General features: G+C 41.4%; 1 protein-coding gene across 4 annotated transcripts in view; it reads right to left on the bottom strand.

Moving 5' to 3' along the window:
* XRCC4 (X-ray repair cross complementing 4) overlaps positions 1-11,728 on the bottom strand; it is a 279,622-nt gene that overhangs the window by 86,464 nt on the left and 181,430 nt on the right. The gene's annotated exons all lie outside the window — the stretch shown is intronic.

Genomic DNA, 11,728 nt, shown 5'->3' with positions numbered 1-11,728 from the left:
TGTATTTTTTTTTTTAAACATCTTTATTGAAGTATAATTGCTTTACAATGGTGTGTTAGTTTCTGCTTTATAACAAAGTGAATCAGTTACACATATACATATGTTCCCATATCTCCTCCCTCCTGCATCTCCCTCCCTCCCACCCTCCCCATCCCACCCCTCTAGGTGGCCACAAAGCACTGAGCTGGTCTCCTTGTGCTATGCGGCTGCTTCCCACTAGCTATCCATTCTACATTTGGTAGTGTATATATGTCCATGACACTCTCTCACCCTGTCACATCTTACCCCTCCCCCTCCCCATATCCTCAAGTCCATTCTCTAGTAGGTCTGTGTCTTTATTCCCGTCTTGCCACTAGGTTCTTCATGACCTTTTTTTTTTTTTTCCCTTAGATTCCATATATATGTGTTAGCATACTGTATTTGTTTTTCTCTTTCTGACTTACTTCACTCTGTATGACAGACTCTAACTCCATCCACCTCATTACAAATACCTCCATTTCATTTCTTTTTATGGCTGAGTAATATTCCATTGTATATATGTGCCACATCTTCTTTATCCATTCATCCGATGATGGACACTTAGGTTGCTTCCATGTCCTGGCTATTGTAAATAGAGCTGCAATGAACATTTTGGTACATGACTCTTTTTGAACTCTGGTTTTCTCAGGGTATATGCCCAGTAGTGGGATTGCTGGGTCGTATGCTAGTTCTATTTGCAGTTTTTTAAGGAACCTCCATACTGTTCTCCATAGTGGCTGTATCAATTTACAGTCCCACCAACAGTGCAAGAGTGTTCCCTTTCCTCCACACCCTCTCCAGCATTTATTGTTTCTAGATTTTTTGATGATGGCCATTCTGACCGGTGTGAGATGATATCTCATTGTAGTTTTGATTTGCATTTCTCTAATGATTAATGATGTTGAGCATTCTTTCATGTGTCTGTTGGCAATCTGTATATCTTCTTTGGAGAAGTGTCTATTTAGGTCTTCTGCCCATTTTTGGATTGGGTTGTTGGTTTTTTTGTTATTGAGCTGCATGAGCTGCTTGTAAATCTTGGAGATTAATCCTTTGTCAGTTGCTTCATTTGCAAATATTTTCTCCCATTCTGATGGTTGTCTTTTGGCCTTGTTTATGGTTTCCTTTGCTGTGCAAAAGCTTTTAAGTTTCATTAGGTCCCATTTGTTTATTTGTGTTCTTATTTCCATTTCTCTAGGAGCTGGGTCAAAAAGAATCTTGCTGTGATGTATGTCATAGAGTGTTCTGCCTATGTTTTCCTCTAAGAGTTTGATAGTGTCTGGCCTTACACTTAGGTCTTTAATCCATTTTGAGTTTATTTTTGTGCATGGTGTCAGGGAGTGTTCTAATTTCATACTTTTACATTTATCTGTCCAATTTTCCAAGCACCACTTACTGAAGAGGCTGTCTTTTCTCCACTGTATATGCTTGCCTCCTTTATCAAAGATAAGGTGACCATAGGTGTGTGGGTTTATCTCTGGGCTTTCTATCCTGTTCCATTGATCTGTATTTCTGTTTTTGTGCCAGTACCAAACTGTCTTGATTCCTGTAGCTTTGTAATATAGTCTGAAGTCAGGGAGCCTGATTCCCCCAGCTCCATTTTTCGTTCTCAAGATTGCTTTGGCTATTCGGGGTCTTTTGTCTTTCCATACAAATTGTGAAATTTCTTGTTCTAGTTCTGTGAAAAATGCCAGTGGTAGTTTGATAGGGATTGAATTGAATCTGTAGATTGCTTTGGGTAGTAGAGTCATTTTCACAATGTTGATTCTTCCAATCCAAGAACATGGTATATCTCTCCATCTGTTTGTATCATCTTTAATTTCTTTCATCAGTGTCTTATAGTTTTCTGCATACAGGTCTTTTGTCTCCTTAGGTAGGTTTATTCCTAGATATTTTATTCTTTTTGTTGCAATGGTAAACGGGAGTGTTTTCTTAATTTCACTTTCAGATTTTTCGTCATTAGTGTATAGAAATGCAAGAGATTTCTGTGCATTTATTTTGTATCCTGCTACCTTACCAAATTCATTGATTAGCTCTAGGAGTTTTCTGGTAGCATCTTTAGGATTCTCTATGTATAGTATCATGTCATCTGCAAACAGTGACAGCTTTACTTCTTCTTTTCCGATTTGGATTCCTTTTATTTCTTTGTCTTCTCTGATTGCTGTGGCTAACACTTCCAAAACTATGTTGAATAATAGTGGTGAGAGTAGGCAACCTTGTCTTGTTCCTGATCTTAGTGGAAATGGTTTCAGTTTTTCACCATTGAGGACGATGTTGGCTGTGGGTTTGTCACATATGGCCTTTATTATGTTGAGGAAAGTTCCCTCTATGCCTACTTTCTGCAGGGCTTTTATCATAAATGGGTGTTGAATTTTGTCGAAAGCTTTCTCTGCATCTATTGAGATGATCATATGGTTTTTCTCCTTCAATTTGTTAATATGGTGTGTCACGTTGATTGATTTGCGTATATTGAAGAATCCTTGCATTTCTGGGATAAACCCCACTTGATCATGGTGTATGATCCTTTTAACGTGCTGTTGGATTCTGTTTGCTAGTATTTTGTTGAGGATTTTTGCATCTATGTTCATCAGTGATATTGGCCTGTAGTTTTCTTTCTTTGTGACATCTTTGTCTGGTTTTGGTATCAGGGTGATGGTGGCCTCGTAGAATGAGTTGGGGAGTGTTCTTCGCTCTGCAATATTTTGGAAGAGTTTGAGAAGGATAGGTGTTAGCTCTTCTCTAAATGTTTGATAGAATTCGCCTGTGAAGCCATCTGGTCCTGGGCTTTTGTTTGTTGGAAGGTTTTTAATTACAGTTTCAATTTCAGTGCTTGTGATTGGTCTGTTCATATTTTCTATTTCTTCCTGGTTCAGTCTCGGAAGGTTGTACATTTCTAAGAATCTGTTCATTTCTTACAGGTTGTCCATTTTATTGGCATAGAGTTGCTTGTAGTAATCTCTCATGATCTTTTGTATTTCTGCAGTGCCAGTGGTTACTTCTCCTTTTTCATTTCTAATTCTATTGATTTGAGTCTTCTCCCTTTTTCTCTTGATGAGTCTGGCTAATGGTTTATCAATTTTGTTTATCTTCTCAAAGAACCAGCTTTTAGTTTCATTGATTTTTGCTATTGTTTCCTTCATTTCTTTTTCATTTATTTCTGATCTGATCTTTATGATTTCTTTCCTTCTGCTAGCTTTCGAGTTTTTTTGTTCTTCTTTCTCTAATTGCTTCAGGTGCAAGGTTAGGTTGTTTATTTGAGATGTTTCCTGTTTCTTGAGGTAGGCTTGTATTGCTATAAACTTCCCTCTTAGCACTGCTTTTGCTGCGTCCCATAGGTTTTGGGTCGTCATGTCTCCATTGTCATTTGTTTGTAGGTATTTTTTGATTTCCCCTTTGATTTCTTCAGTGATCACTTCGTTATTAAGTAGTGTATTGTGTAGCCTCCATGTGTTTGTGTTTTTTTACAGAACTTTTCCTGTAATTGATACCTAGTCTTATAGCATTGTGGTCGGAAAAGATACTTGATACGATTTCAATTTTCTTAAATTTACCAAGGCTTGATTTGTGACCCAAGATATGATCTATCCTGGAGAATGTTCCATGAGCACTTGAGAAAAATGTGTATTCTGTTGTTTTTGGGTGGAATGTCCTATAAATATCAATTAAGTCCATCTTGTTTAATGTATCATTTAAAGCTTGTGTTTCCTTATTTATTTTCACTTTGGATGATCTGTCCATTGGTGAAAGTGGGGTGTTAAAGTCCCCTACTATGACTGTGTTGCTGTCAATTTCCCCTTTTATGGCTGTTAGTATTTGCCTTATGTATTGAGGTGCTCCTATGTTGGGTGCATAAATATTTACAATTGTTATACCTTCCTCTTGGGTGGATCCCTTGATCATTATATAGTGTCCTTCTTTGTCTCTTGTAATAGTCTTTATTTTAAAGTCTATTTTGTCTGATATGAGAATTGCTACTCCAGCTTTCTTTTGATTTCCAGTTGCATGGAAGATGTTTTTCCATCCCCTCACTTTCAGTCTGTATGTGTCTCTAGGTCTGAAGTGGGTCTCTTGTAGACAGCATATATATGGGTCTTGTTTTTGTACGCATTCAGCCAGCCTGTGTCTTTTGGTGGGAGCATTTAATCCATTTACATTCAAGGTAATTATCGATATGTATGTTCCTATTCCCATTTTCTTAAATGTTTTGGGTTTGTTATTGTAGGTGTTTTCCTTCTCTTGTGTTTCTTGCCTAGAGAAGTTCCTTTAGCATTTGTTGTAAAGCTGGTGTGGTGGTGCTGAACTCTCTCAGCTTTTGCTTGTCTGTAAAGGTTTTAATTTCTCCATCAAATCTGAATGAGATCTTTGCTGGGTAGAGTAACCTTGGTTGTAGGTTTTTCTCCTTCATCACTTTAAGTATATCCTGCCACTCCCTTCTGGCTTGCAGAGTTTCTGCTGAAAGATCATCTGTTAACCTTATGGGGATTCCCTTGTGTGTTATTTGTTGTTTTTCCCTTGCTGCTTTTAATATGTTTTCTTTATATTTAATTTTTGACAGTTTGATTAATATGTGTCTTGGCGTGTTTCTCCTTGGATTTATCCTTTACGGGACTCTCTGTGCTTCCAGGACTTGATTAACTATTTCCTTTCCCATATTAGGGAAGTTTTCAACTATAATCTCTTCAAATATTTTCTCAGTCCCTTTTTTTTCTCTTCTTCTTCTGGGACACCTATAATTCGAATGTTGGTGCGTTTAATGTTGTCCCAGAGGTCTCTGAGACTGTCCTCAGTTCGTCTCATTCTTTTTTCTTTATCCTGCTCTGCAGTAGTTATTTCCACCATTTTATCTTCCAGGTCACTTATCCGTTCTTCTGCCTCAGTTATTCTGCTATTGATCCCTTCTAGAGTATTTTTAATTTCATTTATTGTGTTTTTCATCGTTGCTTGGTTCCTCTTTAGTTCTTCTACGCCCTTGTTAAATGTTTCTTTCATTTTGTCTATTCTATTTCCAAGATTTTGGATCATCCTTACTATCATTATTCTGAATTCTTTTTCAGGTAGACTACCTATTTCCTCTTCATTTGTTAGGTCTGGTGTGTTTTGACCCTGCTCCTTCATCTGCTGTGTGTTTTTCTGTCGTCTCATTTTGCTTATCTTACTGTGTTTGAGGTCTCCTTTTCACAGGCTGCAGGTTCGTAGTTCCCGTTGTTTTTGGTATCTGTCCCCAGTGGCTAAGGTTGGTTCAGTGGGTTGTGTAGGCTTCCTGGTGGAGAGAACTAGTGCCTGAGTTCTGGTGGATGAGGCTGGATCTTGTCTTTCTGGTGGGCACGTCCACGTCTGGTGGTGTGTTTTGGGGTGTCTGTGGCCTTATTATGATTTTAGGCAGCCTCTCTGCTAATGGATGGGGCTGTGTTCCTGTCTTGCTAGTTGTTTGGCATAGGATGTCCAGCACTGTAGCTTGCTGGTCATTGAGTGAAGCTGGGTCTTGATGTTGAGATGGAGATCTCTGAGAGATTTTTGCCGTTTGGTATGACGTGGAGCTGCGTGGTCTCTTGTGGACCAGTGTCCTGACGTTGGCTCTCCCACCTCAGAGGCATGGCCCTGATGCCTGGCTGGAGCACCAAGAGCCTTTCGTCCACACAGCTCAGAGTAAAAGGGAGAAAAAATAGAAAGAAAGAAAGAAAGAAAGAGGATATAATATAGTGAAGTAAAATAAAGCTATTATAAAGCAAAGCTATACAGACAAAATCTCATCTAGAAGCATATACGTATACACTCACAAAAAAAGGAAAAGGGGAAAAATTAATATATCCTGCTCTCAAAGTCCACCTCCTCAATTTGGGATGATTCGTTGTCTATTCAGGTATTCAACAGACGCAGGCACATCAAGTTGTTTGTGGAGTTTTAATCCGCTGCTTCTGAGGCTGCTGGGAGAGATTTCCCTTTCTCTTCTTTGTTCGCACTGCTCCCGGAGTTCAGCTTTGGATTTGGACCCGCCTCTGCATGTAGGTCGCCTGAGGGCGTCTGTTCCCCACCCAGACAGAACGGGGTTAAAGGAGCAGCTGCTTCGGGGGCTCTGGCTCACTCAGGCCGGGGGGAGGGAGGGGTACGGAGGAGGCGGGGCGAGCCTTCGACGGCAGAGGCCAGTGTGATGTTGCAGCAGCCTGAGGCGCGCTGTGCGTTCTCCCGGAGAAGTTGTCCCCGGGTCACGGGACCCTGGCAGTGGCGGGCTTCACCGGCTCCCGGGAGGGGCGGTGTGGAAAGTGACCTGTGCTCGCACACAGGCTTTTTGGTGGCGGCAGCAGCAGCCTTAGCGTCTCATGCCCGTCTCTGGGGTCCGCCCTGATAGCCGCGGCTCGCGCCCGTCTCTGGAGTTCGTTTAGGCGGCGCTCTGAATCCCCTCTCCTTGCGAGGCGCGAAACAAAGAGGCAAGAAAAAGTCTCTTGCCTCTTCGGCAGCTGAAGACTTTTTCCCCGGTCTCTCTCCCGGCTAGCTGTGGTGCACTAGCCCCCTTCAGGCTGTGTTCACGCCGCCAACCCCAGCCCTCTCCCTGCGATCCGATGGAAGCCCGAGCCTCAGCTCCCAGCCCCGCCCGCCCCGGCGGGGGAGCAGACAAGCCTCTCGGGCTGGTGAGCGCTGCTCGGCGTGGAGCCTCTGTGCGGGAATCTCTCCGTTTTTTCCTCTGCACCCCTGTTGCTGTGGGATCCGGGCTGATAGTCACGGCTCGCGCCCTTCTCTGGAGCTCGTTTAGGCGGCGCTCTGAATCCCCTCTCCTCGAGCACCAGGAAACAAAGAGGGAAGAAAAAGTCTCTTGCCTCTTCGGCAGCTGCAGACTTTTTCCGGGACTCCCTCCCAGCTAGCTGTGGTGCACTAACCCCTTCAGGCTGTGTTCATGCCGCCAACCCCAGTCCTCTCCCTGCGATCCGATGGAAGCCCGAGCCTCAGCTCCCAGCCCCGCCCGCCCCGGCGGCCGAGCAGACAAGCCTCTCGGGCTGGTGAGTGCTGCTCGGCGCCGAGCCTCTGTGCGGGAATCTCTCCGCTTTGCCCTCCGCACCCCTGTGGCTGTGCTCTCCTCCGTGGCTCCGAAGCTTCCCCCCTCTGCCACCCGCAGTCTCTGCCACGAAGGGGCTTCCTAGTGTGTGGAAACCTTTCCTCCTTCACAGCTCCCTCCCACTGGTGCAGGTCCCGTCCCTATTCTTTTGTCTCTGTTATTTCTTTTTGCTTTTGCCCTACCCAAGTACGTGGGGAGTTTCTTGCCTTTTGGGAGGTCTGACGTCTTCTGCCAGCGTTCAGTGGGTGTTCTATAGGAGCAGTTCCACGTGTAGATGTATTTCTACTGTATCTGTGGGAAGGAAGGTGATCTCCGCGTCTTACTCTTCCGCCATCTTCTCTCTCTCCCCCTTAAGTGTATATTATTAAGTGAAAGAATGCAATCTGAAAAGGCTGCATACTGTATGATTCCAACTATAAGACATTCTGGTTAAGGCAAAACTATGGGGATATTTCAAAGATTAGTAGTTGCCAGGGGTTAAGGGGAAAGAGGGATAAATTGGTGGAGCACAGAGGATTTTTAGGGTAATGAAACAATTCAGTATAATACTACAATGGTGGATACTTGTCATTATACATATGTCCAAATCCATAGAATGTACAACACCAAGAGTGAACCCGTAAAATACAGACCTTGGGTGATTATGATTTGTCAAGGTAGGTTCATCAATTGTAATAAATGTACTATTTTGATGGGGGGGTGCTGAGAGTGGGGGAAGTTGTGCATGTGTGGGGACAGAGGTACATAGGTACTCTCTGTACTTTCCACTCAATTTTGCTATGAACCGAAAACTACTCTAAAACATATATACAATGGAATATTACTCGGCCATAAAAAGAAACGAAATTGAGTTATTTGTAGTGAGGTGGATGGACCTAGAGTCTGTCCTACAAAGTGAAGTAAGTCAGAAAGAGAAAAACAAATACCGTATGCTAACACATATATATGGAATCTAAAAAAAATGGTTCTGATGAACCTAGGGGCAGGACAGGAATAAAGACACAGACGAAGAGAATGGACTTGAGGACACGGGGAGGGGGAGGGGTAAGCTGGGACGAAGTGAGAGAGTAACACTGACATATATACACTACCAAATGTAAAATAGATAGCTAGTAGGAAGCAGCTATAGCACAGGGAGATCAGCTCGGTGCTTTGCAACCACCTAGAGGGGTGGGATAAGGAGGGTGGGAGGGAGACGCAAGAGGGAGGGGATATGGGGATATACATATGCATATAGCTGATTCACTCTGCTATACAGCAGAACCAACACAACATTGTAAAGCAATTATACTCCAATAAAGATGTTAAAAAAAATAAAGTAAGCAAGTTAATTAATTAATAAATACTGGGCTCTTTCCCTCCCTACTGTTAGGTTTTATTTAGTTTTTTATAATCTATAACATTGATAACAGAAACACAGGAAGAAGGCAAATAACTTTCTTCAACACTTCATCCTAAAAAGAATTTTAGTAATAGTAAATATTTCATTAAAACTCTATTTGACTGCAATTGGGCTACAGTGGGGAAGTGGACTCTCTAGGACCCTGGAAAGCTCTGATAGACATGAGAACTTTGGTTTAGAGCCAGGAGAGCCTGATGTGTATAATTATTCCTCTAAACAAAAGTGCATGGATTGTGCAATTTCATCCAGGATGATGCTGTAAGCTTCTAGAATAAAAAGGAAAGACTGAGCTTTTCTGAGTCGAGGAAGATTATATCTTAAACAAATTGTATCAGTGGTGGCTGTGTAGTACCTCACCCCACTCCAGGGAGGTGAAGAGATACTGTGCTAAGATGTGCTGCACCTTTTCCTGCTCTGTGTAGCCACATGGGCTATGATAAGATCGTGCAACCTTGGCTAATTAAATCGTGAACTTAACGTCGGGGTGCGTGAGTCCGCATGTGCGTGCAGATGCACGTGTTGATTTACAACCTAACGCTCACCTAAAATATTGCAGCTACACAACTACTTAATGGGACCACTTAAAGGTTGATTCAGAACACACAGTTAAAACTTCTTCCTTACAGTTCAAGAAGCAACATCTGTGAAAAGTTATGATTTGATAATATTTTTAAGGTTGTTTGGAACAATGTGTTAGAACTCTGTGTTTTCAGAAGACATCCATCACAAAGAAGACTAAATCATGTCTGTGTGCCTCACACGAGATAGGTGAACCTATATATTTTTACTTGCTAGCCTGCAGAAACAAAGACTACGTAAAAGTGTCTAAAGACTATACAAGTATTTTTTTGTACTTTTGGCCCAAACTATTTTAATGATTTTATCCTGCAGCTGAGATGATGTTGAACTCCTTCTTTTAGGGGTGTACGAATGTGTTCCAATCACTAGAATTCTCTTAGAAAATGACCCTGCTGCTCCCAGAAGGGCAGTTGGTCGGACAAGTAGGAGGTTTTCTAAGCAGTAGGATTGTGGGGAGATGGGGAGGTGGGGAGGAAGGTCCTATATACAAACTAACATTTTGTTCTTGAGATACATTTAATGCCTAAAACTCTATAATTATGGCTGAAAGGATCTTATATACTTAAAATCACTAATGTTTGAGAATTTTGACAGTTTGTATCCCAAACTACGGCCCTAAAGAATGCTATCCCTTGGACTGTCACTAATCCCTTTTTGGGAGGGAGGAAAGCAGACTGCATGACGGTGCTATGCTTGAGTACTTTTGAAAAATGATTAAACAAGTCAAATGAATTATTTACTATGGATTTTTTTAGATCCTTTAACATATAAATCTCCAAGTTTTAGGGGTTGGAACATAAGGGAGCGTGGTAGCTGTGGTATGCAGCAATTTCTTTTTCTTTTTCTTTTTTTTTTGAGAGGGAAATTTAGCTTTATTTATTTTTAATTGGAGTATAGTTGCTTTACAATATTGTGTTAGTTTATACTGTACAGCAAAGTGAATCAGCTACACGTATACATATATTCTCTCCTTTTTGGATTTCCGTCTCATTCACAGACTGCATTCTACAGAATTATGTAAAAGGAGACCTTAGGTATCCCACAGAGGGTTTCATATTCAAATAAGTTTAGAAATTCCAACTGAATTTAGAAATTGCAATTTCTAAGCTTATTTGAATATGAAACCCTCTGTGGGATACCTATTAAGATCTCCTTTTATATAATTCTGTAGAATGCAGTCTGTGAATGTTATCATAAAGAATAAATTCTGTACTCAATAACATTTAACTTCAATAAACGTCTGAGCTTTCTTCCCCCCACCTATTCAAATCTCGGAGCTAGAGGCGTTTTGTTCCACCTATATATTTAGCAGCTCTTCTGACCACAGAAGCTAATGCTTTTTCTAGTCAAGAGTCATTTAAGGAGGAGCTCAAAATTAAGTTAGAGTTGCTTGAGATTTGCGATAACCCTTGTTCCTGCTCCAATAAGAACTTCATATCCTGGTTTTGGTAACTAGGTCTGCATGGTGTAGCCCTGTGTTTGGCTCCTTGTCTTGGTCTCCAGTACAAACATGATTTGGTTGTAACTTGGGTTTGGCTCTCTTCTTGGCCACCTCTTCCAGGGTCTGGAGCCCTGATTCTAAGAGAAAGTTTTCATTTATAGGTCCCTTGTTCAGATACAAATTTCAGTATCTCTTAAAAAAGTAGTTTGCTTTTGATAAAGAAAATCTACAGAAGTGAGAAACAGAACAGCCAAAAGAAGGTAAAGCAGAATTTCCAGGTGGGGAGAAATGAGCTGAAATAGTTGAAGAAGTAACAGACATTAAAGTATTGATTAAATCACTTAAACTGAGCATTTTGTTTATTGGCTGACTTTGTTAACTGGTTGCTAATTTCAACAGACTGGGGCATTGATTCAATTTAGATAAATAAGTGAATAATGACTGGATTAATCATTTTGTTAAAATAATCCAACTAGTCTACCTAGCCATAATGATTTCATGTCATACCAACAAAATAGTATTAATAGACTTTTATTATATTAGCTTTCTGAGGATGTTGAAAGAATTAATAAGAGCTCTTAAATTTAAAAAATTGAAATGAAAATTCTTCCTCAATTATTATGTTATATGATAAAGCATTAAAAATTTAAGCTGGGGGGCTTCCCTGGTGGCACAGTGGTTGAGAATCTGCCTGCCAATGCAGGGGACATGGGTTCGAGCCCTGGTCTGGGAAGATCCCACGTGCCGCGGAGCAACCGGGCCCGTGAGCCACAATTACTGAGACTGCGCGTCTGGAGCCTGTGCTCTGCAACAAGAGAGGCTGTGATAGTGAGAGGCCCGCGCACCGCGATGAAGAGTGGTCCCCACTTGCCACAACTAGAGAAAGCCCTCGCACAGAAACGAAGACCCAACACAGCCATAAATAAAAATAAATTAATTAATTAAAAAAAAATTTAAGCTGGGTGTCTAATAAAGCCCAAATATAGTGTTATTTAATTTAAATACATATTGTGTCATTGTATATATATATATATATTTTTTTTAAATTTACTTTTATTTATTTATTTATTTTTGGCTGCATTGGGTCTTCATTGCTGCACACGGGCTTTCTCTAGTTGTGGCGAGCAGGGGCTACTCTTCATTGCGGTGCACAGGCTCCTCACTGCAGTGGCTTCTCTTGTTGCAGAGCAAGGGCTCTAGGCATGTGGGCTTCAGTAGTTGTGGCACATGGGCTCAGTAGTTG

Source organism: Balaenoptera musculus, chromosome 3 (assembly GCF_009873245.2).
Source record: "Balaenoptera musculus isolate JJ_BM4_2016_0621 chromosome 3, mBalMus1.pri.v3, whole genome shotgun sequence".
Classification (NCBI taxonomy): Eukaryota; Metazoa; Chordata; class Mammalia; order Artiodactyla; family Balaenopteridae; genus Balaenoptera; species Balaenoptera musculus.
This window is presented reverse-complemented; position numbering and strand designations above follow the sequence as displayed.